A 13,150-nucleotide genomic window follows, 5' to 3' on the forward strand; every position below is an offset into this window, starting at 1 on the left:
AACTCCTCCGTATCGCACGTCGTTTGAAGACCGCAAATGGCTCCAGGCTAAAACACAGGAAATGATTAAAGACGGTATAATTGAGCCAACAAATTCGGCATGGGGCAGTCCCATCTGCATAGTGAAGAAGAAGGATAAATCCCGGCGTTTAACCGTGGATTTCCGTAAGCTTAACGAAAGATTAATGGGCAGCAGTTACCCGCTTCCCAGAGTTGACGACATATTAAATGCCCTCGATAAAGCTACGGTCTTTAGCAAGATTGACTTAAAGAGTGGATTTTGGCAAATTAAAATAAAACCGGAAGACCGGTGTAAAACAACAATGGTTGGCGAAGAGTTCACGTTTCAATACAAAGTCTTACCTTTTGGAATGAAGGACGCGCCTTCGGCTTTCCAGCGCGCCATGGATTTGACGCTTGCGAACATGAAGTGGAGGAACGTGTTAGTTTTTATTGATGACATTATTGTCTTCAGTAAAAACCTGGCTGATCATATGCGAGACTTACAGGAGCTCTTTCTGCGGCTCCAGGAATGCGGCTGGACCATTAATCCTGAAAAGACAGAATTATTTGTAAATTCAATAACGTTCCTGGGTCACACGGTTGACCAGTTCGGTATCAGTACTGATCCAGAGAAGATCCAGGCGGTTAAGGAATTCGGCCCTATAAAAGACAAAAAAGATATACTGCGTTTCCTAGGTATGGTGGGATATTATCGCCAATTTATTAAGAATTTTCAAGAGATCGCTGAGCCGCTTCAAAAGTTGATTCCTAAAAAAGTTACCTTTGAATGGGGAACGGATCAGTGCAGGTCCGTGGAACAATTGAAGGAGGCCTTGGTGACGGCGCCGGTTTTGGCCCGTTATGACCCAGAGGCTTTGTCGCGAGTTATCGTCGATGCAAGTACTATTGCTGTGGGTGCAGTTCTTATGCAATGTCCCAAGGATAAACCGACGGATGTGCCGACAAACTGGCGTCCTATTGCGTATCTAAGCCGCAAATTGACTGAAACACAGAAAAGGCTCTACTTCCCTACTGAGCTTGAGGCCTATGCAGTTATTTGTGCTCTGAAAAAATGGAAGCATTATTTGTCTGACTATCAGTTCGAAGTACAAACAGATCACCAAGCTTTAGTGTTTTTAAATAATATGCGTGATGCCGCTGGCCGCCTTGGGCGCTGGGCGTTGTATATCCAGCAATTTAATACTAAGCCTGTTCACATACCTGGCAAAGAGAATGTTATTGCTGACGCCTTGAGCAGAAATCCAGGAGAGCAACCGGAACCCGACTCTGACGACTCAGACATCGAGTTTGACTATCGGCAAACTTACCCTTTCGCCGGTGATGCCGCGATGATCGAGTGTTGTTTCGCTATCCTGGAGAGAGATTATGTGGATATCCGCTTTGAGATGATGTCGGCCGAAGTTAAAGCCATTCCAGAGGAAGACATGAAAGCCTTTGATGAGGATAAGGTGCAGAAGTTAATTACTGACGATAAGGCTTCATACTGGGCTGAAGAGCAGTCTCGCGATGCGCGAATTGTCCGATGGCGGCTGCTCCTAGAAAATAAAAAGGAAAAGATGTCAGACCACGAGAAATTACATCTAAACAAATTTGTAGTGAAACAGGGCGTTGTTTATTATAAGTTCGAATTAAACCGGAAGATCTATTACTGCATGTATGTACCTGTTCACTGGCGGCTTCAGTTCCTTCAGGATAACCATGATTCCCCGTTAGCAGCACACTTGGGCGTCCTGGCCACCTATAAAAGGATGTACAAGTATTTTTATTGGCCCCGTATGTTTGAGTCTGTTAAAAGTTACTGTGCCTCTTGCCCGGCGTGCCTTGCGCAAAATCCTCTTGCTACGGCACCGGCCGGTGCTCTCCAGTCAAATCCGACGGTTCCTCCCCGTTTGGTTTGGGCAATCGACGTTGCTCCGGCCCTCCCAACGACGGAATCTGGAAACAAAAACATAATTATTGCAGTAGATTACGGAGCAAATATATACGGTGGCTGAGGCAGTTGAGAGAAATGATGCCGCCACATTGGCGTTGTTCTTTATCGCCGCATTCTCACAGTCTTTGGCATGCCCGTGCACATTACCTCAGACCGCGGCAGTAATTTCATGTCTGAGATGTTTCGAGAGCTTCTCGCTCTCGCGGGTGTTGCTCACGCACCGACGGCGTCAGGCCACCAACAGGGTAATGGTCTTGTCGAAAAACGCGTAGGGGAAATCAAAAAGGCGCTAGCGAAGTATGTGAATGAGCAGCAAAGTGACTGGGATATATTCCTCCCAGCACTTTGTGCGGCATTTAACAGTAAGGTTGTGGAGCGAACGGGCCGCTCACCATTCTTCATGATGCACGGCACCGAGATGCGCTTACCGATAAATAACTTCCTGCCATTCGAAGAGGATTTTGTGATTCCCGCCCATGTATACGTACAGCAGATGCAGCGCGGCCTTGGTGAGGCCTTGGATTTAGTGAATGCTGAAGAGTTTCGTCATAAACTTAAAGATAAAATTAGATATGATGCAAATATTTCACATGTATCGTATAAACCGGGAGATCAAGTTTTGGTATACGTACTTCATCGGAAAGTGGGGAAGAATCCATCCCTTATGCCCCGTTGGACTGCTGGATGGGAAATTGTGCGTCAGTCAGGGCCAGTGCATTATGTAGTAAAAGTAACCGGCGCGGAAATGTCAAAACTGACACTGTACATGTCAGCCGTTTAAAGCCGTATAATTTCCGCGACGTCGATACTATTCTGCAAGACGAGCACTTACCGAAGTTGCTCGATTGTGTGGAGAAGGAATGCCCCGATGAGTTAGTTGAGGCGCCCGCGCCGCCGCCGGTGATTCCATCCGTTGATTCAGCATCGTCGCGCCTTGATGCTGAGTACGCTGAATATCTGGATAACCAGATGGAAGCGGTTCCATTACTTAAAACCCGCTCCGGGCGTGTGGTGAAACCTGTGGAGAGATTTATTAATCAGAACAACGACAAAAAGCGTAAAAGAGACCCGTCGGCTGATGCTAAAAAGCGCATGGCCACAAATGATAGAGAACCGGCTATTCTGAATGTATCCCAGCCGGGAGGGGGCCAATCTGAACTAGTTGCCCCGGTGGCCAGTGATACTTCGCCAATTACCTGTAACGCAATGGAGATTGGGCCGGCGCAGCCACAAAAACTTCTGCTGCAGTTGTAGAAGACAGAACTCTTCCAGTTCCGGCTTGGGCACGCCCAATTGAGCAGTTCTGGCCACAAGGTGTAATATCCGATGACGCCCTTGATAAGCAGGAATTCTGGAGGTATCGCCAGATGGAGTGCAGTGACATGATGTTGTGGGACGCCGTTGTTGATGGAGATTGCACTCTTGAGGAATCTGCATACGCGGCCTGGCATCTCCCTCTAGTTCTGAAAGTAAAAGGCATTATCTGCCATTACGGCGAAAGAGAGGATATCCAGAAAAGAATCCCTAAAATTCTGATACCGTTTCAATGGCGTAAAATATTAGCTGAATCAGTACACCGTCGGTTGCTTCACAAGTATGGCAGTGCCATTTCGCCATATGATTACTTATATAAACACCTTCGGTTTTTCTGGCCTGAAATGAAGTCTGATTTAGCGAAATTTTGCCGAATTTGTACCTTATGTAATCTGGATTAAAAGGCCGAGCGGCCGTGTAAATTTGTACATTTATTTTATTTTATTTTATTTTTGAACTCTAAGGATTGAAATTTTTACTCTCTACTGCATTAAATTGCCTGGAAAATTCCCAAACTGTTTGTACGTACAGATTGTCGGTGTGTATTCGCCATTGGACAGTCCGCGGTGACGTAGTAGCGTTCGTTGCTCTTTCGGCATATCATCTGCGTGGAAAAGCTGCTTTTAGCTGGCCGCAAATGCGATTTATACCTGCAAAAATCAGTCTCATTCATTAATTCGCTCTTGGTCTTGTGCGAAGTTGCTCCTTTCTACACTGATTTTACGCCTAACAATTTCTGATAATGTATCGCCCGAAAGTGCCAGCACATCATTCCTTCATGCATGAGGATACTACGAGTTCCTCGGAAGATTCGGTGCAGGTTTTGGCAGATGTCTTGGCCGATGTTCAGCCGCCAATGTACCCCGATCCTCATGTTGGATGGCCTGAACCAACATTTGAATGGTCCCATCTCATGGTGGATTGTGGCCTTCGTCCGTCTCCGCATGACTATGCTCGTGGAGGAAAGAGTTATATTCCCCCGTCTGGTTTGATTAATTGTCCCTACAATCCGGACAGAGATTATGTGGAGCTGCATCCTGAGACTCGATTGCGTTTTCGCGGCAAAATTTACCATAATGGATCGGAGATGACGGTGGACAAATATAACCGTTTTGTCCACACTCTGGATCTGTCAAAGGATGCACACTATGCATTGTTACGTTACCTGCGTGTGGATTTCCGACAAGGATGGCTCATCGGGCAAATTGTTTGCGAACTCCGTCGGAACCACGGCATCAATGTGGTGCGCAATCCTGTCGAGTTTCTCACTGCGTTGGATTATGTCCCGGGGGAAACGGGAGACCATGGTGCCGTTGTTACGCTCGTGGACGCGTATAATCAGCATATCGAGGAATTGGTTTCCAATATTGATGAGGATCACCGCTTGGAAGCAGAGCAGCGCTATTTCGATCGTCTGAATGCAGCGGACCCGCGCTCGTCATCCCAACAACAGCAGCAATTGCAACAAAGTCGTTGGCTGTTACATGAAGGACAGGAAAAGCGTGGCCCGGGCAAACTGGATGCTTCAATCGCCAAACGCCACCGTCCACGCCGTGATGACGACGACGATAACATGGGCGCTGCGGTGTAATGAGGATTTTCCCTGCAATCACAGCCCTGTTTTAGTGCTCTCTTATTTAGCCTCTGTATTTTTCGTTTTACGGAAGAGCATTACCTTTAGTGTTGGGCATGTTATTCTAAGTTTATAGAATCCTGTACAGAATCTGTTTTCCGTTTACAATTAGCTCTTTAACGTTATTTTTACAGCCTGTGCAATGTGCAGCTATTCTACGAATTAGCTTACCACTCATTCTCTGGAACGCAAACTTGGCTGTTCAGTAATAAATCAGTTAAAATAGACTTCTCCGGTTGTTTAAAATCAGAATTTGGCAGATAATCCGACGGAAAACGATTTTAACACACAAATGACAGTTTAAAATGTAAAGTCTTCACGTTTGAACATGTAAACAAATGATACCATGGCAACCGCCCGTGTGTCGTTAAATGTTAGGGCAGTGGCAGTCACATAGTGCACAGCTGTTTCCGGTCTGCACAGCTGCGGTGTGTCAGCGGTTTTCCTGTTTAGTCTTGCTTTTTACATTTTTAGCTGCAGCTTTTAAATTCTACAGACTTTGTCGTCATTTGTTCTGGTTTTAATCTCTGCTCTTTCATACAATGGAGATGGAATTTTATAAATCAGAGCGCGGGCGTATGATTTGTGCCGAGCAAGATGAGCAGAAGCGCCGTAAGTTTGTAAGATTTTCTGATTCTGTTGCGTATGTTTCTGCGAACCAGGAACACATTTTTGAGTTTGTGCACTTTTGGCGTTCGCTGGATGCTCCGTACATTCCTATCAGAGAACTGTGCAGGCTCTCTAACTCGGAAATCATGGCTTTGAATTTTGTAGAACCCGAGCCATTGGATTTCGAGGCTCAGGTGGCTTTGGAGATTGAGAACATCCGCCAGTCGGAGTCGCAGATGTATTACTTGAAGATCGGGTTTATTCTGTATCCCGACACTCCAGTTCGACGTGAAGCATCTGAACGTCTGCGGAAGGAATGTGGTTTGCCATCCCTATTTAACCCGCCGGAAACTTCGCGTGAGCGTCATCAGCGCATGCTAGAACACAACAAGCGAGTGATGGAAGAAGAGCTTTGTTGTGTGGAGTGTGAGAATAATGGCCCGGGTTCGTGTGGCCGTATTTTGTACACCTTGGATGATGACGAGCCTGTTCCAAATATCTGGGGATCTGGCAATCTTGAGGACTGGAAAGAGCCAGACTTAGATGTGGATGACTGGTGGGCAGAGCACAAGCTGGATTTTAAGGATCCGATGGAATTCTTGCCTGCGGATATGCTGTGGGTGGATGAAGATTTCGGTACTGACCAGAAACCGAAGAAGAAGCGTAAGCACATCGTTGTGCAGCGTCACTCTCTGCGCGGGATTCGTTACAACTACTGGAAGTGAGGACTTTTGCCGATCGGCCGTTTGTATTTCTAAGCTGCGGTGGATGATTTGAAATTGTATGGGCTCTTTGTTTAAATCTCCTGCTGTGTCATTCTTCCGTGCATTAATTAATCTGTATGCAGTGCGTCTAATCGCGTATAATTTTCATAGCTGCTGCGTTTTCAATATTTAAATGAATGTTCTCTGAGTTGTGATAGGAGCCTATCGGTTAAAGGCTCTCTTTTGTGAATTGTAATTATACGACGGCCTTATGGTCATAATTTTGCTGATGATGTCGTATAATTTTTCTGTGTTAAAGAGTGTCAAATATTCAGTTTCGGAATTAAAAGTGTGAAGTTCGGATATCTATCGCTACATGCAGCATACGCATTAATTCCGGTGTAATGAGCTGACGGCGGACCTACGCCGGGTGGCACTCTCATTTAATCGACTTCGCTGGTTACGAAGTATGCGGTCGCCAGTATGGGCGGCTGCCAAACTCCTATCCTGAATGTATCCCATTATGAATTTTTATTTTAATTTAATCATTTACAATTACCGTGATCTTATTCCGCTGATCCCGCTGCCTTAAGTTTATTTGTGCAATCTGTGATACTGTGGTTATCTGTCAAATCACGATGACTCCTCCAGCTTCGGAGAAGAAGAAAGCGGCCAAGCAGGCGCTGGAGAACCGTGTGACAGCTTGGACGGAGATTGTGGCGCAGAAGATGGCTGAACGCACAGAAGCTCAGCAACGTTTTGAGCGTGGCAGAATTGCCGTCAAGGAGGCTGTATCCAAGCTCCCTCCTAAGATTCCTTGATGTGGCATTATCTGGCGGACTTTTCGATGTGGATTTCGCCACTATTGTTAGAATGTTCGGTATTTTGTACGGAATGCCTGAAACATCGCTTCACGTCTATGATCTCCTTGCCTTCATTCTTTTATGTGTACGCTCATGCCTCTTTGGAGATCTCATATTGTAGATTTGGCGCAGCGTTTTATCTTGTATTTTTATTGTTTTGCGGTTAGTTATCTTCGTTATTCAAGGATGCGTTTCGCCATAGGTGTTGTACACTGTTTAGCTGGTACATTATGGTTTTTGCGCTTCGTTCCGCAAGATACTTTTGTTGTTTCGTTACTATGCGAGTTGCGGCCTTAATAAAGTTTAGGTAGTTACCGTCCGTGCTGTCTGTTGGTAATTTTTGGACAATGTAATGCATAACCGCACGAGGATACACTTTCGTTAGGATGTTGTACTGGTTTTCATGTAGCTGGCTGCCCAGGTAGATTGCTCACTGGCACATTCACTATTGCCTGGTGTTTGTGTACGCTTTCGGTGCTGACGTTTTCCAATATTTTACGTAGAGCGACCCCGCTAGTATAGTAGAGGCTTCCGTTGCTTCGTCATTGGAGGTCGGAGGTTCCAGTCCACATAAAAACGCGATTTTGTAAATATCCTCATTTTTGGTTTTTATTTCATGAATCGTTATATTCTTATTCGTGGGATTTAATATGGGGAATATTGGCTGAATCACTGTTGAGAGGTGTTAAAATGAATACTGCCAGCTGTGTTATTAGTATTATTTTGCCGATGACTCCTGTAGTCGAGTGGTCCAGTAAAGAGGACAATACCAGGCGAATCCGTTTACCTGTTGCTGGTCCTGGGTTCCAATCCCTAAAAATTAAAAGCATTTTCTTAAAACCTTCTTTTTTGTGCCTAAATTTTTGCATTTGTTTGTACTTACACATTCGGTGTGATACCGTTAATTCTTTATTAGTTTTCAGTGAGCGGCACATAGTTGTACAGCCTTTCCCGTGCGGATTTTCGTGTTTTGCTGTGAGACTTCGTAGTGTAGTGGTTGTCCGCCTTGTCTCCGCTACGACTCGGTCAATTTAGGGCCTTGGGTTCGAAACCCTTGCAAGTAATGCACATTTCTTAAAACCTTCTTTTTTTGCGTTTTATAATGTCACAGTACCATCGAATACGTATTACGGTTGACCGCTGTAATTTTACGTTCCTCTCCGACGAGCGAATTCAAAAATAACTGTCGTAGAACAGCGTAGTATAGTGCTTTGCACCGTTGAACTGCAGCAAGGGGGAAATGAAACGGTTGCGGGTTCAAGTCCCTTACAGCTAATTTGCAATTTTGAGAAACTTACTTTTTTTTTTCGTTTTATATTTTTGTTTTCGTCTTGGGAAAAGTATTGTCAGCAGTCCCCAGAATGTCAGAATTAAACTCAAAGAGCTGGGCGTAAAATTGTATACACACTCAATGGTTAACATTGCACTTGGCCGTATGTTTGTCTGTATTCGAATGACTTTGTAGTTCAGTGGCTATGAATGATGGCCATTCGCCTCATGTTCTACCTCCTAAACGGCTAGTCTTAATCTCAGGGTTGCATGCTGCATGTTAAAAACTACATTTTTCCTGCCCTATATTTTTGTACCATTGTGGGATGAAGAGTTAATCGTTTGGTGCCTTATTGCAGTAGGGTTAAATATACACGACATGGCGCTTCCGGTGTTGAATCTAACTCGGCTTTAACGTAGAGTACCTTGTGGCGTAGTGGCTAGACTGAGAATCCATACCGACCCGCTTCTCGCAAGTCTAGAGTTCGAATCCCTAAAAGTTAATCCGTTTAATTTAAAAACCTTCTTTTTCGGTTTTATATTTTTAAATTTATATGCAGTATTATGTTGGCTTCGAGATTGGTAATTTTATGGTCATTCCCGACGAGCGAATTTTAAGTTTAACTTCGTAGATTGTAGTGGCGTAGTGCACTGAACTGTTGAACCACAACAACAGGTGCAATGAAGGTTCCGGGTTCGAAACCCCTTGAAACTAAATTGCATTTTCTGACATCCTACTTTTTCGTTTTTATATTTTTGTTGGCACTCTTGTGGAAATATTTCCGTTGTCGGCGCGAATTCTGCGATCATGATGGTGGTGAAATCTTAAAAATTATCAGCTGCTGCAGCGGTGAATTTTCACTATATTGTGAAATTTCGTAGTACAGCGCCTTTGGTGATTGCCAAATTAAAAGTAAAATGTGGTATAGCCATGCTAGCGTATGGGCAAGAGCAGGATTTAGTTGTCCACCTAGATGCAAGGTTCAATCCTGCGTGAATACAGATTTTGCGAGTGTTAAGAGTTTCTCTCCATTCTTTTTTCTTTTCTTTGGTAATTTCTGTAACTTTGTTCCCAGGATGGAATATTACAATTGTTTTTAGCATTTGATTCACGGTTCCAGGTGTGATAATTGATTTTAAGCTGCTAATTTCTCACTCTGCACTGGAATTCACTGTTGTTACGGTTGCGCATACTGTTACACCGATTTTATTGCGGTTATTCAAATGCTGCATAAATCCAAATTAAAAACTCGAATTAAGATCTGTCCGACCAGCAAAATTAATGACTATATGAGAATCTGTACGCATGAGAATTACGAATAGGAGTGAGATTAAAAGATTAAACGGAAGAAACAAAAGTCGGCCGAAAATCAGATTCAAATTATCAAACAGCCGCGGGAAACGCATTATACGCATACGTTATAGCGCTGCTATTTAGTCCAGATCTAGATTCTCCTTCGCAGTCTTCAAGTTCGCAAGACGTTGTTCCAGCGCCTCACGGATATACGCGATATGTTTAGCATCCATCGTCGCTCGAGCCTTCAGCGTATTTACCAGCGCCTTGCAGTTATCCATAATATCCTTCTCTCGTTCAACTTGTTCTAGTAATTTGTCGATTGCGTCGGGCTTTTTAATAGCATCCGGTTTTGCAGTGCTCACTTCATTGTCAGGCTTTTCGGCCTTCTCCTTGGTCTTCTGGCCTTTCTTTTCGGTATCCGTATTCTTTGATCGGGGGACATATTTAGGACGGCCGCCCATAGCTTTTAGTTGAGTGAGCGTGATAATTGGTTCTCTCTTAATACGCCCGTCTTTGCTTGCCCGGATTACCAGATTTACGTTGGTGGTGTTGTTCTTCTCGGGCTCGATTGCGTCCAGCCGCTCCATGACGCCATCGACAACCAAATCCCCGTCTTGTCCCACGTAGCCAAAGCTGCAATCGGCGACATGCTGTTTGGTCTCCTTGCCGTTTACGATAACCTTCATGGTGCCCATTTTGATATCTACAATTTAAATCACTTTGGTTAAATTACGGCAGACAACGTGATTTCCAGTAGGCGGCGTTGCTGTGCTATTTTAAAGTGTAAGTATCAAGAATGCTACTTCGAAAAAGCCGTAATACATACTGATGGTCTGGGCCAGAGTGGTGCAGAGACAGCAACCGCGAATGCTTCGTAGCCACAGGTCGATGCAGCTGTCCACGAAAAGATTCCCGTAGACGACGACGACATGTTTCTGGTTAACCAGTTGGCGCAGCCCGCGCTCCAGCCAGTAGTCCACGTCCTGCAACTGTACGTCGAACGTACAGATCCAGTGTTGGATTTCGGTGCGTGACATGGCGTATCGACCGTGGTAGAGGATTACGCGAATCATCCGACGAAACTTGCTAGTTGTGTCGATTACCTTCGTCTCTGGATCGCGGTTATTTTTCACTTCCTCGGCCACCTCGAGCACGAAACGTCCATCGCGGCTCATCTTCTTGAGCAAGACTCCAGCATTAATAGCGTCGCCGAGGAAGAAATCCACTCGTTCTTCTGAAGTCATCGTGCATTTCCACAACGAATTTCTTGATAGATGACATGTCCACATAATATCCCGTAATGTCAGCTTCAAGAATGCACGCGTGGGCTGCCGTATGCATCGCCAATTGTCGACGGTCTCGGATGGTTTCGTTTGGCTGTAGAGGCTCTGCCATGGCAAACTGAACTGATTCGCGAGTTCGTCCCTTCCAGTATTCATAGTGGGCAATCGCGTCTGCTTCCGGCGATGGTAGAGGCTCTTCAGTTGGTCCTACAGGCTGTGCTGACATGATGCTCGGAGGATTCGAAATGATTAAAATAAAATTCGGCGAAGAGAAACAAGCTAGTAATAAAATGAAACAGAAAACCCGTCACCGTGAAAGGATAAATATTGTTGGGTTCTTCGCTTTTTATGAATGAACAGCTGATATTTTTAGTGCTGCTGTACCGGCATGCTGTCGCGTGTCAGCCGCCTGATATGGCAATGCTATCGGAACTGCGCAGTTTCGGTCTGTGTTCTGAATATTTCCCAGCCGCGTGTTTTCATCCTGGCTTTTCTCTTTTATATCCCTTTAATCGTCATGATTTGTATGTTTTATTAAAATTCGGTTTTTGTGGTGGAAATTTACAAATCCCCGGAGAATTGATTGGTCTCCTGTGTGTTCTACGCCAAATGATCATAGTGGCTTCAAAATTCGCAAAATTCAGTCTGTCGCCTGTCAACCGCCTGGTGGTATACTCAATGAATTTTGAGTTTCCGGTGTCGGTGCCAGTGTAGATTGTCTGTGGTGCTTTTTCTCTGCACTCCAGTCCTTCCATTTTTCTGCAACAGCTGGTATTCGCTTGTTTTGTTTTCCTATCTTTTCACGATTAATTTGTCACTTTTACGTTTTGAGAATGTCGCCTCCCGCGAAGAAAGCGACTGCGAGGAAGACTGTGTCTCGTACACCGCGCCCGAGTCGTGCAACAGCAGGGTTGAGTTTTGGTTATTCTCCGGACAGCGATGAAGCCCGTTCTTCATCGCGTGTCACTCGATCTCGCGTCTCTCGTCGTACTTCCGCGCAACCAGTGTTTTCTGCGCAATCTTCTGGGTCATCGGGATCGGTGAGTGAAGCAGAGGCTCAGCAACCTTCAACGAGTTGGGCAGATGCAGTAGTCAATGCTTTACAGCGCCGATATGATAAGCAACGGCGACGAACGATTTTACGACGCAATGCTGCTGTGGTTCGCCGCCAGGCCCGCCGAGGATTATTCCCTGCTAGCCCTGACGTTGAGATCCGTCAGCCATCACCGAAGAAACTGCAGACGCAGGCGGAAAGACACTTGGGTACTCCTGACTTGACTGAAGAGGAGCCTTCATCATCTGAGACTCCGTCGGTGCGAGCAAAGCGAGGTACCGTCGTATTACCTTGCTGTTTTGGTTCCCTTTGCTTGATAATAACGATAGTTCTCAGTTTCCGTTATTTCTAGTCGGCTTTATCGACGTAAAACTCCAATATATATTGTTGCGAATCTGATTGGCGCTTTTGTGTGAAATTAACGGATATTTGGTTTGTGTTCTCGTTGCATATCCGTGATACAGTTTAGTGGGGATAATTCTTTGCTCCGCTGGTATTAATTGTTGCTTCTTGTTATGTCAGATGAAGAGCATCTGCGTAAAGGCGGAATTTTATACGCGCCCTACAACCCGGATGCACCACGGCCGGTCTTCAAGACCAAGCAGACGGCTCGCAAACGAGCGCATTCCGGAGTATTTCCAAGAATGGCTATTGCGGACAAGCAGGGTGAGATGGCAATTACAAAAGCCTATTTCTCCGGTTTAAATCGCTTTCATCCTCGCTTCCCGGAATTGTATTTGTCTCACTTTTTATACCAAAACGGAGTATTAATCAATCGTTATGATTTGTGTGTGGCTACTCGGAAATTACCTTCGTTAATTGCATTAGAGCTGCGTCGCCAATATCTATACTTACATCCTGTTTTTGTTGAATTGTTTAAAGAAATCGCCAATCGCCAGAAGGCGGATGCAGCTGCGCGTCAAGCGGTTGCTGATGCGGGTGCTGTGGAAAATGCTGAACCGCAGCCATCCACTTCTGCTGGACCGTATTATTTTCGTACCCGTGGCCAAAAGCGCAAGTACAAGGAGGTCTCGCCGTCCTCGTCTTCTGCGCCAAGTGAAGTTTCCGTGTCGGATGATGGTGAAGATCGTGAGGATCCTTCGGCTGTGTTATCCCCTGAGCAGAATGCTGATGTCGAAGCTGACGAGAACGCAGATATGGTGGTCGA

The sequence above is a fragment of the Paramacrobiotus metropolitanus genome, unplaced genomic scaffold (genome assembly GCF_019649055.1).
Source record: "Paramacrobiotus metropolitanus isolate TYO unplaced genomic scaffold, Prichtersi_v1.0 Parri_scaffold0000337, whole genome shotgun sequence".
In the NCBI taxonomy this organism is placed as follows: Eukaryota; Metazoa; Tardigrada; class Eutardigrada; order Parachela; family Macrobiotidae; genus Paramacrobiotus; species Paramacrobiotus metropolitanus.